The sequence below is a fragment of the Macrobrachium rosenbergii genome, chromosome 3 (genome assembly GCF_040412425.1).
Source record: "Macrobrachium rosenbergii isolate ZJJX-2024 chromosome 3, ASM4041242v1, whole genome shotgun sequence".
Classification (NCBI taxonomy): domain Eukaryota; kingdom Metazoa; phylum Arthropoda; class Malacostraca; order Decapoda; family Palaemonidae; genus Macrobrachium; species Macrobrachium rosenbergii.
Genome location: NC_089743.1, coordinates 44,782,948 through 44,802,419, shown reverse-complemented (window position 1 = coordinate 44,802,419; position 19,472 = coordinate 44,782,948). Strand labels below are relative to the sequence as shown.

General features: G+C 37.8%; 1 long non-coding RNA gene across 2 annotated transcripts; it reads right to left on the bottom strand.

Annotated features, from left to right (window-relative positions):
• Positions 1–1,913: 1,913 nt before the first annotated feature.
• LOC136828404 (uncharacterized) lies at positions 1,914–14,238 on the bottom strand. 2 transcript variants are annotated; one of them, XR_010850032.1, is made up of 4 exons: positions 14,101–14,238; positions 8,501–8,701; positions 3,985–4,112; positions 1,914–3,261 (listed from the first exon to the last, which is right to left on the bottom strand). It is a non-coding gene; the product is annotated as an uncharacterized lncRNA (long non-coding RNA). The 2 variants fall into 2 exon arrangements; XR_010850033.1 differs by lacking the exon at positions 14,101–14,238 and adding an exon at positions 12,301–13,682 and having other exon boundaries at positions 2,644–3,261.
• Positions 14,239–19,472: the final 5,234 nt, after the last annotated feature.

The following is a 19,472-nucleotide window of genomic DNA, read 5'->3' as shown; positions in this document are numbered from 1 at the left end:
GTAAGAATAATATGCTAGCGGTTGAACTGCCATTCCCTGATGTCAGAACTGTATATCGATCTGAAAACGGGTTACGAAATATGCAAGACAATTTTTAAATATTACAAATTACAGACGCCGCGTGCCAAACCAAATGTTATTTCTGAAATATTATCTCGGGGTCAGCGTTCTGTAAGTCACGTTCTAATGTATTATTATTATTATTATTATTATTCCAGTAGATGAAACCTATTCACATGGAACAAGCGCACCAAAGGGGCCATTGACTTGAAATTCAAGCTTCCAAAGAATGCTGGTTTCAACCTCCCACCGCAGACCCCACACTGCAGCAGTAACTGATCATGATACTGAGCCAGTGATTTTTCATCGCCCTAGGAGAGACGCGAACCCGCGACATCTGATTGGGATGCCACGACACTACCACCATACCAACGGACAAATGAAAGGAAAGAACTTGCTCAGCGCTTCATATTATTATTGGGAAACGCAAAGCTCACGAATAATAGAGGAAGAAGGATATCAACTCATTTCGCGAAGAGTATTTTTAGACTAAACGTACATGTGCTTTAGCAACAGTCCCAAGTTCGTGAGTGTAACTTATATATATATATATATATATATATATATATATATATATATATATATATATATGTATATATATGTTACATATATATATATATATATGTGTGTATATATATATATATTGTATATAAAATCAAATTTGCAGAATATCGTTAAATCACATCCTAATCTTCTTCTCTCTCTCTCTCTCTCTCTCTCTCTCTCTCTCTCTCTCTCTCTCTCTCTCTCTCTCTCTCTCTCTCTCTGCAGTCAAAATCGAAGCGGTTCCAATCTTCCTGGCCAGTTCTTTGGTTTAGAAAAAAACGGAAGTTCTTGAAAATAAAACAAATGGCGGAAATTGTGAGTACAGTTTTTAAAATTAAATATAACTAATTGACCTGACAGTAATTTCATTGATAGACAAGAACGTGGAATAAGTAGAGAATTCCACAGAACAATAAATGATAAAAAAGAACAGTAGGTAACTGGCAAACAAGATTTAGTAGGCCTACATAACACCAGTGGCGTCGCTAGGGGCGGCCAGGTGGCCCGGGCCCCCCTAGTCAGATGCTTGTCTCCCCGACTAGCACCCTCAGTTGAAATTCCCTTTGTGGCTAAACTTTAACCCTTACAGTATTTGATACATTAGCATAAAGTAGGAGTTGAAAATTAATTGAAAATTATTGAGCTCTATATCATCTCAAATACGGGTTTACTAATTTGAGCTGTTGCTGCTCAGTGGTCTGGTAAAACTAAGGTATACTTAACTTAACTAATATTATTATTTTCCTCCACTCACGTGGATGTATACATTCGAGAATAGTATGTTTTACTAATTACAGAACCGGTACATTAGTTTTGTATAATTTTCTTTGGCGGCCCCCCAAAAAATATCTTGGCCCCACCTAGGTCCCCCACTGATGGAATGCCAACTACGCCACTGCAGAACACCTAGAGATGTTGTGCCAGAGACCGAAGGAAAACATAACATAGGTTTTAGAAAGTATCTATGACGTAAATAAGGTGAAATAATGTACGAGGAGTCTACATAGTGTCATTAGATAGCAAAGGAATAATTAATGTATTGATGAGTACACAAATTGCTATCTTTTCGCCACGGGGTTTGGGAGGTGGCTCCTGTAGAAAGAATTAGGGAAGTTTTAAGAAAAATGTAAACTAGTAAAAAGTGGTTTTTTCATTTACGGTTTTTAGATGCTAATGTAAACAGGAAATTACGATTACATTATACAACACTCATTACGCAGAATGGTATAATCTAATCTGTGATATGAAAGTTCCAATAAAGAAAAATGAAGTTATGAATATATTCTACGTGAGGAATATTAAAAAACTTTGGATTAACATTTATTTATCAATCTAGGAACGATAATATAGTTCACTTTTATCTGCACCAGAATGATCTACGTCATGAATTTTCAAGTCAGGTATTTCTACATTACAAGATCTTTGCAATGTGTTATTATTACAATGAGCCAATGCTGAAGATATTTATGCCCTTTCCACTCCTTGAAAAAACCCATTTAATATAATTATTAGTATCCATTATTTCAAGTACAGGAAATTACTTCTTTTGTAGAAAGATCAGCTACAAGTGTGATTCATTATCCTTCATTATAACATTTTTATCTCGGATTGTAACAAACTGGAACTGGAATATGAAATTTAGGCCAAAGGCCAAGTGCTGGGACCTATGAGGTCATTCAGCGCTGAAAAGGAAATTGAGAAGAAAGGAAGTTTGAAAGGAGTAACAGAAGGAAAACCTCGCAGTTGCACTATGAAACAATTGTTAGGAGAGGGTGGAAGGTAAGTTTGTAGAAAGAGAATATGAACGGAGGTACAGTCAAAGGAATGAAACGGGTTGCAGCTAGGGCCCAAAGGGACGCTGCAAAGAACCTTAAGTAATGCCTACAGTGCACCCAAAGGATGAAACTGATTCATTATAGCAACCTCAGAGAATGCTGTTCGTCCTTTGTTGGTCTCCAGTTCAGAACAAGAATTGGAAATTCCGAAAGAGTTTCCATTTTGAGTGCCTGAAGCTGAGGGTAAAATGATTAGACTTCTAGAAGTGAAATGAGACTGTTGTTGGGCAGCCATTATATCGTTTTGTTGCGTCTTGCAAAACTGATGCATCACAAAACATTTTAAGGTTGATATACCTGAATATATCCAGTCTCTCTCCTTTCTGACTTCATAACTAAGACGTGACCCTTGCTCTTGCCCTTGACATTATTATTAGTGTAAAATAGTTTAACGAGACCACTGAATCACATCCTTAGACTCTTCAGCGCAGGCCCTGGGGATTTATTCTTAAATAAAAGATAAAAACTGCAAAAACCTAAAGTTAAAGAAGTTGAACAGCAAAGGCCAGAAGGGAACAGGGTAGTAACCACCGCAGATGCAGAAAACCTCCAGAGTCATCTACAGCGTGCCACACAATGCACACTGCAAGCGATACCCACCTTCGACACTACTGATAGCAAGGTCTGCTCCATCCCCACTGGGGATAGGCTAGGACAGCCACCTTTCCTGGGGTCCTGCGTAGGAATTCAAGAGATTCCTTCGCGTCTGGACGGTCATCAAGAGGAGAGTCGTTGCCGTAGGATGGTGCTCGACTCTGCTCCTCAGGATGGGAAGGGACAATCCTTGTTTGTGGGACGTGACGTCCGCCTCGTAGGATTTCTTGGAAAAGAGCAAGAGAGAGAATAGGATTATTCTTTACTAATTATTAGCTTGCTTCGATATATTCACGTCATTTATTTAGGTGTTCGTCGATGTCTCATTGCTCTATAATTTTTTTTTATATTTTCTCTTTCTTCTTATATATAAGCAATTCAAAGAAAAGCAAACTATGGGAGGCTTCAGACACGCTTATAAGGTGTCTTCTTAACTGCTAAGCATTCTGCTTACAAGAAATGTGGTCCACAACGATCTACAATATTCTTGTATCTAAAGGGATTATTTTGGCTGATTTGAGAGATACAAAGTATCCTCTTTTAGTAAAACTCAAAAGGACTGACACTGCAGTGAAACAGATTTGAAAATGAGTACGAATCGCACATACATACATACATACATACATACATACATACATACATACATACATACAAAATGCGTGTACCCTGAAAATGTAATGATATAACACAAAAGCGCTTGGAACAACCTCCTTTCGCTTTTCATGCAGCCTCAGCTGAATTCATTGTCACGTGCTATTAAGTGACATGTATGTATGTATGTATGTATGGTTCTTATTTAACCAGCTAAACCCTCTTCATTAACGCAGCAATGATTAGAGAGAACAAAAAATTAGCCAACTTTTTGGGCTTTCATCTTAGCTTCTCGAAAAAGAAATGCTCCGAGACGCCCTAGAACGAAGTACATGTTCACCTCACTTTCTGAACTTACGAGAGCAAGCAGGTCGTCTAGGCGTACGCACATCTTTGGCGTAGGCGTGGGTGGGCGCTTCAGGGCGTTGAGATACGCCAGGGCGCTGGACCTTCTGCCGCAGTCGTCTTGCAGACCCACGACATGTCCTGAGGAGGATAGGAAAAAGCGAAAAAGTGTCAGGCCTGTTTTTTTTTTTTTTTTTTACTGTGCTCAGGGACATTCTACATTTTCTTATCCTGCCAGTTTTAAAGAATTAACAGATTCAGCAAAGACAAGACTCACCTGTCAGTTTGAAAGGTGGACAGTTACATAATTTTACAACGAAATAGAAATGAGTCGTAACCAATTTAGCCTTACGGAATACATACCTCATCTCCAGACTTGTTGTCACAGATAAAGCTATCGATTTTGTTACTTATATGTTGTTTGACGTGAATAACTTCATTTCAAATTTTGTTGTCACAGTTAAAACTGTCGATTTTAATAAGTATATTTTATTTGACTTGAGTAACTTCATTTCCAGTTTTGTTGTCACAGTTATAACTGTCGATTTTAATACGTATATGTTATACGACGTGAATAACTTGTTACTAACTTTGTAGCGTTTCAATTTCATGGTCCGGTGTCCAAAGAAATCAGCTTTAATCGGTAACATTTCGACCATCAGTGCAAAGAGACATCTTCTTCCTCTGTTTCACCTCAAAATAAACTGAGTAACAAAAACTTTGAGACCCCAGGAAGGAAAACTGGCTGGCAAAGTCATACTACGATTCGATTGTAATCGCGAACAAACACACGATCAAGAGAATGTAATAGACAATTATTCTTTAGGTACATTATTAAAAGCACTATTGAATTATTCTCCTCATCATAAATCATAAATGTTGATTTGAATAATTACGTATATTATTTCTTCTCTTCTTTCTTGTTCCTTTTTGACAAGACTAACAAACTTTCCAGTGACCTGTACGTTCATGTCTTAGGAAAGGTAAACACAATAGAGAAAAGATAGGAAAAGAAGACAGAGACGGATGATAATACACAATAATTATGGTGGATAATTGGTAACCAGAACCGAATATAGGGGCAAAAATAACAAAACTAGCATAATAATCATAAGATTATAGTTCCAAATGGGACAACACTCTTGCAAATCAACCCTAAATGGGGGTTAACTGGCATAACAAGCGTCCCAGCAATGGAGTGCACATGCACTGATATGCAAAATAAATAAATAATAATTGATTTGATGAAATTTAGGCTGTCAATCCATGCAATGGGGCACTTTCGGCCATTCAGCGCTTCAGGCAGTGAAAGAGGAAGTTCGAGTGGTTGGACAACAAGACAAAGAGGTCTCGAAAAAAAAAAAAAAGAAGTACAAGGATCTAAAGGTGGAACTGTGAAAAAACCTCACAGTTCCGATAAGAATTCTGTAGGCTTGGTGATAGTCGTCAGAGAGGTTGGACAGCACGACTGAGGAAAGGAAGTAAAGTAGAAGACTAGAACGTGGGCACAGCTAGGGGCCGAAGGGACGCCGCAAACACCCATAAGTAATGCCAACGGAGCACCACGCGAGGTGCACTGACGGCTCAACCCTCCTACGTGGAAGTTGGGAAACACTGGGTAAGTGGTTGTTCCACCTCGCTCAGAGCGATCTAGGTGGTCACCTTAGGTGAATAATGTGTCACAGACAACAGCAGCACTTAAAACCCCATTAACAAAAGCATAATTACCTCTCAGTAGAGAGAAAAAACAAACAGATAGACCAATTCGTAGGCTACTAGGTCTAATCCGTCCAACCATTTTCAGGGGAAACGAAGTCGTCCTTGATAAGAACCATCGTCGCTATTTCAGAAAGAAGAAGAAGAAGAAAAAAACAGTGGAATTGGGTACCATCGAAGGAAAATATGATGTATATCATTCTCGAAGGAGCCAAAAATAGTATTACGAATCACGTAACGCTACGAATATATCATGTAGTTCGTTGGAGAAACCGTTTTTTTCCTTATTCGACATTCGAGCAGTCACGCATAACCTGATTCTAACACCCCCCCCTCCCCTCCCCTTTCACCCAACCCATTCCAATAAACACAAACCCCACCACCCGGCTTCTCTCTCTCTCTCTCTCTCTCTCTCTCTCTCTCTCTCTCTCTCTCTCTCTCTTAAACACATACTTGCCGAACATTCAATTTTCACAATTATTACAATCAGCGGACTTAAACGACGATCACGTACGTGTTACCTGTTGCATTTGCTTCACAATCCTCCGGAACTATTGATGTTTGTTATCCACACGTGAACAAGGAAGATTGGTGGAAGAGATTGCACACTGAGTTGCATAAAGTTAGACTCAATTTCAACTTCACTTTTACTGTAAAGGCATTTTCCTTACAACTTTTTCTTTAGTTGCATATAAGATGAAAGTACAGTAAAGAGTGCTGAGGCCATTAGTGCAATTATTATTATTATTATTATTATTATTATTATTATTATTATTATTATTATTATTATTATTATTATTATTATTATTATTACCTGCTATTAGTCCACCAGACTGTAAAAAGGGCATCAGCGTTTGCTTAGAATCAAGAAACAAAAGAGGCGTGGAGCCAGCAATTTCATCTCTAAAGACTTGCCTTTAAAGTAAAATCCCACTCTTCAAACAGAGAAAGTAAAATTTTTGTTTTGTAAATAAAATAGCTATAAAACTCTCGATCCCGTGAAAGTTAAATAAATAGGTAAATAAATTAATTATAAATAATAATTTTCAAGATCGTTCGTTTAAAACTACGAATGACAACATCGTGAGTTTAGATTCTTTGATTTGTAAACCACCTGAAAATGCTGTTGGCACTCGTTAGTGATTACCCATCCAAGTACTGACCTGACCTACCGTCGGCTAACCGCAAAACGATCAGGAGAATTTAGGCAGTGAGTCACAATGAGGCTTGACAAGCCAGCTCTTTTCCTTTTAAGGATTATATCTTGGTTTGTATAACATTCAATTTTAACCTATAATTTTTCCGTGTTCCTACTCCCATCAGTGCTCTCCTTACTCCCCATCCTGTGCGGATATATTCATTACTCATAAAAACTTGCTTTCCTGAATGCGAACAGGCTAGTATAGCGTGTAAAATAAACATGCATCTGCAGATATGCATGGGACATTTCGCCCCCTTAAATAAGACTAAAGGGAATTGTAGATAAGCATTGTACATTCTGCCCCCTTAAATAAGACTAAAGGGAAGTGCAGATATGAGTTTTACATTTTGCCCCCTTAAATAAGGCTAAAGGTAAGTGCATATATGCATTGTACTTTTTGCCCCCCTTAAATAAGACTAAAGGGAAGTGTAGATATGCATTTTGCCCCTTAAACAAGACTAAAGGGAAGTGTAGATATGCATTTTACATTTTGCTCCCCTTAAGTAAGACTAAAGGGAGGTGTAGATATGCATTCTACATTTTGCCCCCCTAAACAAGAATAAAGGGCAAGTCCTATAGTAAGACCCTATGGTACAGAAACAGCAAGTATGACAAAAACAGAGAAGAAGAAACTAGACGCAGCAAAGATGAGAATGTTAAGGTGGATGTCTGGTGTAACGGGGAAGGATAGGATTAAGAATGAGTATATCACAGGGTCAACAAAGGTGGTTGAAATATCAAAGAAAGTGCAGGAGGGGAGACTGAAGATACAGACACCTACTGAGAAGGGAGGAAGACCATATTGGAAGACACAAATGCTATGGAGATGGAAGTGCAGGGTAGAAGGAGACGAGGAGGAAGACCAAGAAAGAGATGGATGGAGAGACTGAGGAAGACCAGGAAAGAGACGGAGAGACTGTGTGAGGAAAGACTTGAGGGAGAAGGGACTTGACTAAACAGAATCGTACCACAGGGGCAGATGGACGCGGCTCATCCAGAATGGCGACCCCGTATGGAAACGGGACTAAGGTAAGAAGAAGAAATAATTAGATTATTATTATTATTATTATTATTATTATTATTATTATTATTATTATTATTATTATTATAGGATGTTCATTAGGAAGAAGTATGAGGAGGTAAAGTGAAATACAGAAACAAGAGATCCCACCTATCAACAAAGAATAAAATAAATTAATAAATAGATAAAAATGTAGCCTATTAAAATGCAAGGAAAATAGTACTGGGTAGTAATGAATCGCACCTTCGCTTGAACCTCTGATATTTCACTCGTGTTTTGTTTTATTGTGTATGAGGGTAAAATTCGTCGTATCGTCTAATATGGCGCCGTTTTCATTGAAAAGAAAACGTACATTACTTTCGAATGATGGACCTATTTAGTCTACTCAGGTAAAGTGAATGTGTAGATAAAATATTCAGTCAGTGCTCCATTTACGGAATGATTCTTTACAGACAAACAGAATTTATGTTACAGAACAATAGATAGAAAAGACCACTGACAGGCAGAAGGAGGAAACACAGGAAGACTCCAAAAGTAAACAGGGTGATGCAAAAAGTTTACAATAATTGCAAGTGTGCAGATGAACATTACCTGCGTAACCCGGTAAGTGAGACATTGGTATGTGCTGAAGCAGACTGAAATTCTCTCCTTCTTTCGTTCCTTCTTATTCCTTTTTGTCTTCAAGTTTCTCACTTCCTCGGAATGAAGATTTCTTCGTTTTTTCAATCTTTCCTTGTTTTGTATTTTGTAGAACACAGGTGGGTTCTTATGCCGGCATGTTCTGTAGTTCACCTGCCAAAATATGAGATTAAAATGATATTAGTTAGGTCGGCAGAGTGAATATTGCATCTGGGGATTTTAAAATGAAATTCACAGAGAGAGAGAGAGAGAGAGAGAGAGAGAGAGAGAGAGAGAGAGAGAGAGAGAGAGAGAGAGAGAGAGAGAGAGAGAGAGAGAGAGAAACTGCGCTGGATTTAATGAATGAGGAAATTCAATAACTGAACTTTCCAAAAAGTACAATGTCCAAAGAGAGAGAGAGAGAGAGAGAGAGAGAGAGAGAGAGAGAGAGAGAGAGAGAGAGAGAGAGAGAAATGATTAGTATATAATCTCACAAAGTGTGAAACAGAATTGCATTAGCTGGAATGGAAAAGGAAAATCTACAACAGGAAATTTTCCAGTGTCCAAGAGAGAGAGAGAGAGAGAGAGAGAGAGAGAGAGAGAGAGAGAGAGAGAGAGAGAGAGAGAGAGAGAGAATTGCATTACAGTAGCTGGAATGAAAGAGAAAATTGTACAACTGGAAACTCTCCAAAAAAAAAAAAAGTGCCGAGCCAGCCGGGCGAGGGTAACGAAATCCGCAAAACACTGCATTGTATTCCCGTGCATTCTCTTCCCCCGTAATACTATTGTGTCCGTAAATTCTTTCCTCTTCCTTCACCCTTCTCTCTCTCCTCAGTCGTTATCTTCCGTGCCATAATTTCTCTCGTGATTAAATACGACTCAGCTTTTCCCCGGAATCGAGGCCATTCATAAAAGCCGTGACTAATTAACCCGGGGCTATCATGTGCCGAGTGGATTAGTTTCAAAGGTATCATAATTTTTTCGTGAAAAAGTGGAAGAATAATGGAAGGGATTTTATGCAATGCTGGGTCGCCCTTTTAGTTTTCTGTAAAAAGAAAAGTATTGAGATGGCTGTTTGTCTGTCCGTCCGCACTTTTTCAGTCCGCCCTCAGATCTTAAAAACTACTGAGGTTAGAGGGCTGCAAATTGATATGCTGATCATCCACCCTCTAATCATGAAACATACCAAATTGCATCACTCTAGCCTCAGTAGTTTTGATTTTATTTAAGGTTAAAGTTAGCCATGATCGTGCGTCTGGCACCGAAAGTTTCATGGGCCGCGGCTGAGAGTTTCATGGGCCGTGGCTGAGAGCTTCATACAGCATTATGCGCTATACAGAAAACTCGATTGCGCCGAGGAAACTTCGGCGCATTTTTTACTCGTTTGTCGAGTAATCGATACAGGTGGATTCCTTGGGGTCTAATCTGTGTGTACATTGTCTTAAGTAAGCGATATACGAGTCCGAATTCCTGTTTCATGCTTGCAATATGCAGTGAATGTGCCTCGCTGTCGAACTTCTCAGTTCTAGAGGTGGAGAAGAGTCCCCCTGAGGTTGTCAAGCAACTGGAACCTCGAAAGTTCAAGCGAAGATGCAGTGCATTTGTTGCCTAAAGCTGTTCTCCTTGCATTTTACAATTTGATAACATATCTGATTACTTAATAATCTAATTTTATATTTTTTTACTTTACAATCACTTATCTCTTCTTTCTCTATTTCCTATTACCTTCTGTTACGCCTTTCGAATGAACACCACATTCTTTGGAAGCTTGAATTTGTAGTCAAAACTCCCTGTGGGTTTGTTGCACATGAATAGGGTTCATCTCCTGAATAATAATAATAATAATAATAATAATAATAATAATAATAATAATAATAATAATAATAATAATAATAATAATGCTTACAGTGTCGAGGAAAGGTCTATCCGTAATCAGACTGCATTTTCCAACAAAGTTAAGATTTCGTAAAATCCGTCACCTAAACTGGATCTAACATCCAACTTTCTCCTTGGCAGAAGAAGAAGAAGAACAGCAACAACACACCTTTAATTATGAAGGAAGCATTTATTTCCCTCCCCTAATCTCTGCAATGTAGTGGCATTGCGCCTCACCCGAATTTTGCGTGCGACCTGTGTTTGCGTGCGCTCGGGTCTTTTTTCTTCTTCTTTAATAATGCGTCTGAGTGTGTCTTGGGGGATTATACGAGCAAGATCACGAATTAACTGGAGAACACGAATTATGGGAAGAATACGGATTTTTAGCCAGAGAGCACGGGTTTGTCAAAGATCACGAATTAGCCAGAGAACACGAAATTAGCCAGATATAAATTGAATATTAGCGGGAGAACATGCATCATCCGAAGAACACGAATTATTATCCAAAGAACACGAATATTATAAAAAGAAAAACACGAACTGTTAGCCAAAGACCACGGATTAACCAAAGTCAGCTATGGCTTTCAGTAGTAAAAGAACGAGTTGAAATATATATACATATATATATATATATATATATATATATATATATATATATATATATATATATATATATATATATATATATATATATATGCGTGTATGTGTATATATGTATACACACACATATATATATATATGTATATAATACTGTCTAAGCACTTACTCCCTCTACTGCTATCTTCTCATAGTTTTCGTTAATAGCTTTCTGTTTCTACAACAGTATTGCTGTTGATTCGGTCACTCTGAAGGCTTCGCTGTTGTGCCATAACAACCTACCAAGTAGAGATTAGATGCACTATTAACCGGCAGGTCGCCAGGACGCGATAATGAGAACTTCAGGCTCGTGAGCGTCATCTATACTATTTCGCCCTATTTTCAGCCATTTTTTTTCTCGATAATCATAAGGACCGTATCGCCTTTGTAAAATGTTTTTCAAGGGAATGAATTCGTTTCAGAAACTACAGTAGAATTCCCCGTTTCATTAAATGTCCCTGTAATGTTTACCTGCCTTTCTTCCTGCCTGACTTCCTAAATCCTTTTCAGGAAGCCTTTTCAGGAAGGGACACGCAAGGGAAAGATCACACAAAACGAAATTGCTGTGTCCGGACATCAAACGTTCATCTAGAGTACGAAAACATTCCCTTATCGGATCCAGACAGACGCAATACACAAAGGCACCTTCTCCGGGAGTCCGGTATAAAAGGGGAACCAAATTATGCCAAAAATAAATATGTAATAAATGCGCAAAAGTTTCTTCGGCGCAATCGAGTTTTCTGTACAGCCGATACAGCGTATAATCAAGGCCACCGAAAACAGATTTATCTTTCGGTGGTCTCGATATATTGCTGTATGAGCCGCGGCCCATGAAACTTTAACCACGGTCCGGTGGTGGCCTATCCTATATCGTTGCCAGAAGTACGATCATGGCTAACTTTAACCTTAAATAAAATAAAAACTAATTGATGATTGGAGGGTGGATGATCAACATACCAATTTGCAGCCCTCTAGCCTCAGTAGTTTTTAAGATTTGTGGGCGGACAGAAAAAAGTGCGGACAGAATAACGTGCGGACGGACAGACAAAGCCGGCATAATAGTTTTCTTTTACAGGAAACTAAAAAAGAATAAAAATAAAAAATTGACAGGTACGCACGCAAGGGTCTTTGACAAACAGGTCAGTGAGAATGACTGCGACTTAACTGAAAGGTTGTACATACCAGATCATATTAACTGTTTTATAATGAGAAAAGAACAACTGAGCTTTTGGAGAACAGTGGCAGATCAAAGGGAATCTTACTGTTAATCTTTTTGCCAAAATAGATTCCTTTCTCGCAGTGTAAACAGCCTGTCAAGTCAAGTGAAGTCACCTCACGCTCTGGAACAGTTCCGAGAAATAGTTAGCTGTCCAACTCTCTATCGGTCAGTGTACCTACGTAGAAAAAGGAGAAAAACATAGGTAGCAAGAAAGTTAAATCACCTTGATCAATAGTTTTTCTGGCGCCAGCTGAAGTGATCTTGTTTGCAGGACGTTTTTCCCCTAATTTTGCAATTATCTCCTTTCACAGTGAATGCCTGAAGTTTATAATCTCACTTATATGTTAGCGGAGTTAGCTGAGTTAGTGAAGTTAGCTGAATTAGAGAATTTAGCAAAGTTAGCGTAGTTAGCGGAGGTATTTATTTACACCCTTCTTCCCCTTGAAGATGGAAGGGTCATTCTTGACTAATAAGGTAAACTGAAAGGTTGGAAGGGTCCGCGAGAATTAAATGATAATTGGAAATGATGATGAAGTAGATTATAACCAAGATTATGACAAGACGAGAGAGAGAGAGAGAGAGAGAGAGAGAGAGAGAGAGAGAGAGAGAGAGAGAGAGAGAGAGAGAGAAGGGGAAGATAATTTACTTAATTATAAGACAATTATCGTAGCGGCAATGATTTTCACGTTTCCAACTACTACAAGTTATTGTGCTGTTTCTTCGGCCTTTTAACCTGCAAGAGAATATTTTTTAAGTTAATGATATTATCTAAGACACCGATGCTCCAAATTCTTGCGTCCTGTCCAAGCCAAGGTCTAAAGGCCTCTACTTATCATTATAATGACGAAAAGATACATAAACGTTATTCACAATCTGTGAAAAAAATAAACTTTTTAAAACAAATAAATATTTAGGTTGACTCACTTTCACTTGAAAAGGTCTAGTAAGAGAAAAATAACATATCAATTAAACAAAATTCAAGAAAAATATATCAACCAGACAAATTTAAAGAAAAAATATCAATTAAACAAAATACAGAAAAAACATTATACCAATTGAAAAAACTTCAAGAAAAATAACGTCAATTAAACACACTCTACAGGAAAATATATCAATTAAATAAACATAAAGAAAAATAACATATCAATTGAACAATCTTCAAGAAAAATAACATAAGAAATAAACAAAATACAAACAAACGTGAACTGAACAGACTTAAAGAAAAATAACAAATCAATTAAACAAACTTCAAAAAAATAACATCAAATAAATATACTTAAAGAAAAATAACATAATTTAAACAAACATCAAGAAAAATAACATCAAATAAACAAACTTCAAGAAAAATAACATCATTTAAATAAACTTCACGAAAAATAACATCAATTAAACAAACTTCAAGAAAAATAACATCACTTGAACAAACTTCAAGAAAAACAACATCAATTAAACAAACTTCAAGAAAAATAACGTCAATTAAACAAACTTCAAGAAAACGTCAATTAAAAACTTCAAGAAAAATAACATATCAATTGAACAAACTTCAAGAAAAACAACATAAATTAAACAAACATCAAGAAAAATAACAATTAAACAAACTTCAAGAAAATAACATCAATTAAACAAACTTCACGAAAAATAACATCAAGTAAATATACTCAAAGAAAAACAACGTCAATTAAAAATACTTAAAGAAAAATAGCATCAATTAAATATATTTAAAGAAAAATAACATCAATTGAACAACCTTCAAGGAAAATGCCACCAATGAAATATACTTCAAGAAAAACAACGTATTAAGTGAACAAAGTTCCAAGGAAAAATATTACTAAAGAGCCAATACCTGTAGGTTACGAATCTCTAACGAATCGACGGAGGAGATGAAATCTGCAACCGTCCTTGCTCACGGTTACAGCCAGACTGAAACGCTTACCTGTTTATGCCAGCCAGCTAAACTACTCTTTGCTTGAAGTTTGAGGATGACATCTCCTTAGTTGGCACTTACGCACACGTGGATGATATATATATATATATATATATATATATATATATATATATATATATATATATATATATATATATATATATATATATATATATATAAATAAAGCTACAAAGGTCCCCCTCGGCATTGTTTACGGGGTAGAGCGGACTGGATATTAAATGACATTTGTAGCTTAATGTTTTGTGTATAAAAATGTTACGGTGATGGGATAAAATTCATACGTAATACACACACACACACACACACATATATATACATATATATATATATATATATATATATATATATATATATATATATATATATATATATATATATACTGTATATATATATATATATGTGTGTGTGTACATATATAACAAAACCAGTACATTAGAAGCGTGGATTCTACAAAAGAAGAAACCTTTGATTAACACATAACAGGGCACTACACAAGGCATCCTGCATGCAGTACCTCTTAACTACATTTTAATAAACGTGGTTAGGTATTGTAGACTGTAAATTAACTATAAAAAGGATTTTAAATACTATACACTACAAACACACACACACATAGTTCCTCGTTGGACGAATCGGTAGAGTTCTTGGCTAGCACTCTGCTAGGCCCGAATTCGAGTCTCCGGCTGGCCGATGAAGAATTAGAGGAATTTATTTCTGGTGATGGGAATTCATTTCTTTTTATAATGCGGTTCGGATTCCACAATAAGCTGTAGGTCCTGTTGCTAGGTAACCAATTGGTTCTTAACCACGTAAAATAAGTCTAACCCTTCGGGCCAGCCCTAGGAGAGCTGTTAATCAGCTCAGTGGTCTGGTTAAACTAAGGTATACATTAACTTAACATACACACACACATATATAATATATATATATATATATATATATATATATATATATATATATATATATATATATAAAGCAAATAAAGATTATGATTTACCAAAAATAAGATAAAATTAAGCACAGTCTTATACCACTTGAGGAGTACAGGACAGCATAGCAAGCCCAAGGAAAGAAAGAGAAAAGATGCATTGCATGTAAACATGCTCTCCCTCTTTCTCTCTCTCTCTCTCTCCAGTGCTTCTGGGTCCATCATGCATTTACAAATGGGGATTACCCTTTTTTCACGAGGGGAAATATTTGTGGTTTAAGTTAACGCATCGTTGTGGCGGTCACGTGATGTTACTTAGGAAAGCGGAGACTTTTTCTCATAATTAGTGAAATACATGAAACGTTTTTCTTTTTTTACGTTTTCTTTTTTTTCTTTTTCACTTCTTATTACTATGCGAAAAAAATTTGGTTGTTTTGTTTTGGTATAAGTGAGATCGATATAAAATACAAAAGCTGATATAATGTTCGATCAGTGGAAGCCACGTGAAGAAGGAAAATATAATAATAATAATAATAATAATAATAATAATAATAATAATAATAATATCAGAGAAGAAAAGAATCAAATTTGTGAACTATTGAGTTTTGAAAAGCAGACAAAACAAGCTATTACATGTCGAGGTTGTTTGCGTGGGGAGGAGGTGGGGACTTTCCAGGGGTGGGGTGGGGGGAGACTTTCCCCAGGAGAGGTATTGCAAAAGTTGGGGGGGAGGGTTAACTGTTAGAGAGCAATGCTCATTGCATAATAACTGCGGTGTGTGTGCGCGTGTTTGTACCTTGGAGCCTGCCCCCTCTCCTCCCCTGGGCAATTCCCCCCTCCCCAGAGGCAGTCCCTCCCCTTCCCTCTCCTCAATCCAGGCAATTGCCCCTGTCCCCTCCCCTTTCCCAGGGCAATTCCTCCCCCTCCCCCCGTAGTGCAATTCCTCCCCTCCCCAATGGCAATTTCTCCCTCCCTCCCTCACCGGGGCAATTCCGCCCTCTCGTCCCATTCCCCCAGGGCTATTTCTCCCCTCCCCCTGGGCAATTCCCCTTCCCTCCTCTACCCCTGGGCAATTCCCCTTCCTTCCTCTACCCCTGGGCAATTCCCCTTCCCTTCTCTACCCCTGGGCAATTCCCCTTCCCTCCTCTACCCCTGGGCAATTCTCCTTCCCTCCTCTCCCCCTGGGCAATTCCTCACCTCCCTCTCCTATCCGAGGCTATTTCTCCATCCTTCCCTCTCCTCCCCAAGGGGAATTTCTCCCCTGTCCCTCAACTCCCCCCGGGACAATTTCTCCCTCCCTTCCCTCCTCGGGCAATTTTCCCTCTCCTCCCCCGGGCCAGTTTCTCCCCTCCCCAGGGCAATTCCCCCTCCCATCAGGACAAACCCCCGGCCCCTCTCTAGCAACGCTTATTACCCGTGGAAAAGCAAAAATGTGGTCGGCAGTGCGTGATTGCAGGCAAGGAGCAAGAAGACGATTCCGCATCACGCAATTACCAATTATTGCTTTCGTCAGAGTCTTGCGGATGACAATGGTTTTGTTTACACTCGTGACGTCACGGCTCATCTTTGGCGGGTTCTCTGGGACTTGGTAAATATTGATTTTTTTTCTGTTCTTTTGATAATTAGTTTTAGCGCTTATCTATCTGTATGTATATTTACATTTTTATCTATCTATCTATTTGTCTTCCTGTCTTAATGTAGCATCTATCTATTTGCCTGTCTAATGACCTCTCTTTCTCTGCCTATCGGTCCACCTTAGGAACAGATACCATTTTTATGTATTTTCCTTTTTTACGAGATTTTTATTTATTCTCTCTCTCTCTCTACCGACCTGCCTTAAAGAATTACATACATATAAATTTTATGTATATTCTTATCATTACAATGATAAATTTTTTCCGAAATTTTAATCTAGATATCTACTTCCCCCTAGCCTCTCTCTCTCTCTCTCTCACTCTCTCAGTACTTTCAGCAGTATTTCTGTGTCACTGTACCACTAACATTTCCTTGTCCTTTTATGCCTTATGAACTCCCTGTAATATTCTCTTTTCAAAATTTCAATATCTTCTTTCCTCTTTGATAAGTTGAGTTGTTATATTATTCACGAACATTTCTTCTCCATAAATTTTGACTATATATACACAAATGTATGTATATATGTGTTTGTATGTATGTTGTTAATGTATTATCTTGTATATTATATAACTAATTCAGCATTTCTATAATAACTTTCCCCTTGGCCTTAAATTTGTACTAGGCATCCTTGCTTATACTTATTAATTTGTCATGCCACTCTTAAAACCACCTTATGGTGATTAAACTGAGAGAGAGAGAGAGAGAGAGAGAGAGAGAGAGAGAGAGAGAGAGAGAGAGAGAGAGAGAGAGAGAGAGAGAGGAAGTTTCTGCTACTTCGTCATGGCACTACTAAAACCACTGTCTGGTGATTAAACTGAGAGAGAGAGAGAGAGAGAGAGAGAGAGAGAGAGAGAGAGAGAGAGAGAGAGAGAAGTTTCTGCTACTTCGTCATGGCACTACTAAAACCACTGTCTGGTGATTAAACTGAGAGAGAGAGAGAGAGAGAGAGAGAGAGAGAGAGAGAGAGAGAGAGAGAGAGAGAGAAGAAGTTTCTGCTACTTCTAAAAAACAGTAACTTTGGGAACTGCTTAGAAAACATGGCGAGTTTGACGAGAACTATAATAATGCCGATCTATTTTTTTAACAAGTGAAAGATCTGACTGTAATTACAAATATTCTTTTTTCCTGTTGTCATTTTTACTGATACGGGGTCAACTGTTAGCGCGCCTTTAAATGTGATTTCTTGGACATTAACTTTTGTTCTTCAGTATTTTTACTCAAGTAAAATTTATAAAAGTATAAAATGTTTCCGATTGAGATATACAATCCTCGTAGAACAGTCACTGAGAATAAAATATATCAATTTAACAAGATTCATTGAGAAATGAAATCAAAATCAATCTCTCTCTCTCTCTCCAGCCACTCTTCGGAAAAAGGCAATTGGAAAAAAAATGAAATAGACAAACATCGAAATATTCAGAGACAAAGTAGAAATATCTCACATACTTATTTTTAGCCTCTAGGAATTCAGATAAAATTTCAATCATATAAATGATTCGTCAGATTATGTGTTAAATAAATTCATCATACGACATTCTGTCTCGAAAGAATGCTAGAACGACATTCTCAAGGCCTAACGCCCGTTACTGAATAAGTCAATAAGACTTGACCTTTTATGGAGAACAGAATATAATTTTTTTTTTTTTGCCAAAGGCTAAGCGCTGGGACTTATGTGGTCATTCACCGCTGGAAGGGAAATTGAAAGTGAGAAGGTTTGAAAGGTGTAACAGGAGGAAAACCTCGCAGTTGCACTATAAAACAATTGTTAGAGGTGGTGGAAAGTCAGATGGAAGAAAGAATATTTGAAAGGAGGTACAATAAAAGGAATGAAAGAGGTTGCAGCTAGGGGTCGAAGGGACGCTGCAAATACCCTTAAGTAATGTCTACAGTGCACCACGTGAGGTGCACTGACGGCACTATCCCCCCTGCGGGGTTGACCTGTTATGTAAAAGGTCCTCATTTGCTGAATTAACAAAGGAGATTAACTTGACCTCTGCATTACTATAACTGCCACTGTTACCAAGAGGATTATGCAAAGAAATCTACACACACACACACACACACGAAAAGAATTCTGGCAAAAAAGTCAAAGAATAAATTAAGAATTCTGCCAGCTAGGATGGTAGAGGCCATGAATCCCAATTGAAAAGGGACTCTACATCCGTCAACATCTCTAGTCCCATATTATAGTTAATTATTCTTCTCATGAAAGTGTAATGAAATAATTGCCTCAGTTTTAATGAGGCTTAATACTCTTGTACTCGTTTTGTTTTTTATCTTTGTTCATTTTCAATTGAATATATAGAATTGAGGTCAAAGGCCAAGCACTGGGACCAATGAGGTCATTTAGCGCTGAAATGAAAATTGACAGTGAAAGTTTGAAAGGCGTAACAGGAGGAGAACCTCGCAGTTGCACTATGAACCAATTGTCAGGAGAGGGTGGAAAGTAAGATGGAAGAAAGAGAATATGAAAGGAGGTACGGTAAAAGGAACGAAAGGAGTTGCAGCTAGGGTTCTAAGGGACGCTGCAGAGAACCTTAAGTAATGCCTACAGCGCACCACATGAGTTTCAGTGATGGCACTAACCCCGCCCCCCCTTCCTCCCCTCAAAGGGATCTGGATCTTGAAAGGATTTTGAGCGTAATGTGCAATTTCCTTGAAGTATTTCGATATTATGGCGTTGTGCAATGGAAGTGGAAATATCTTA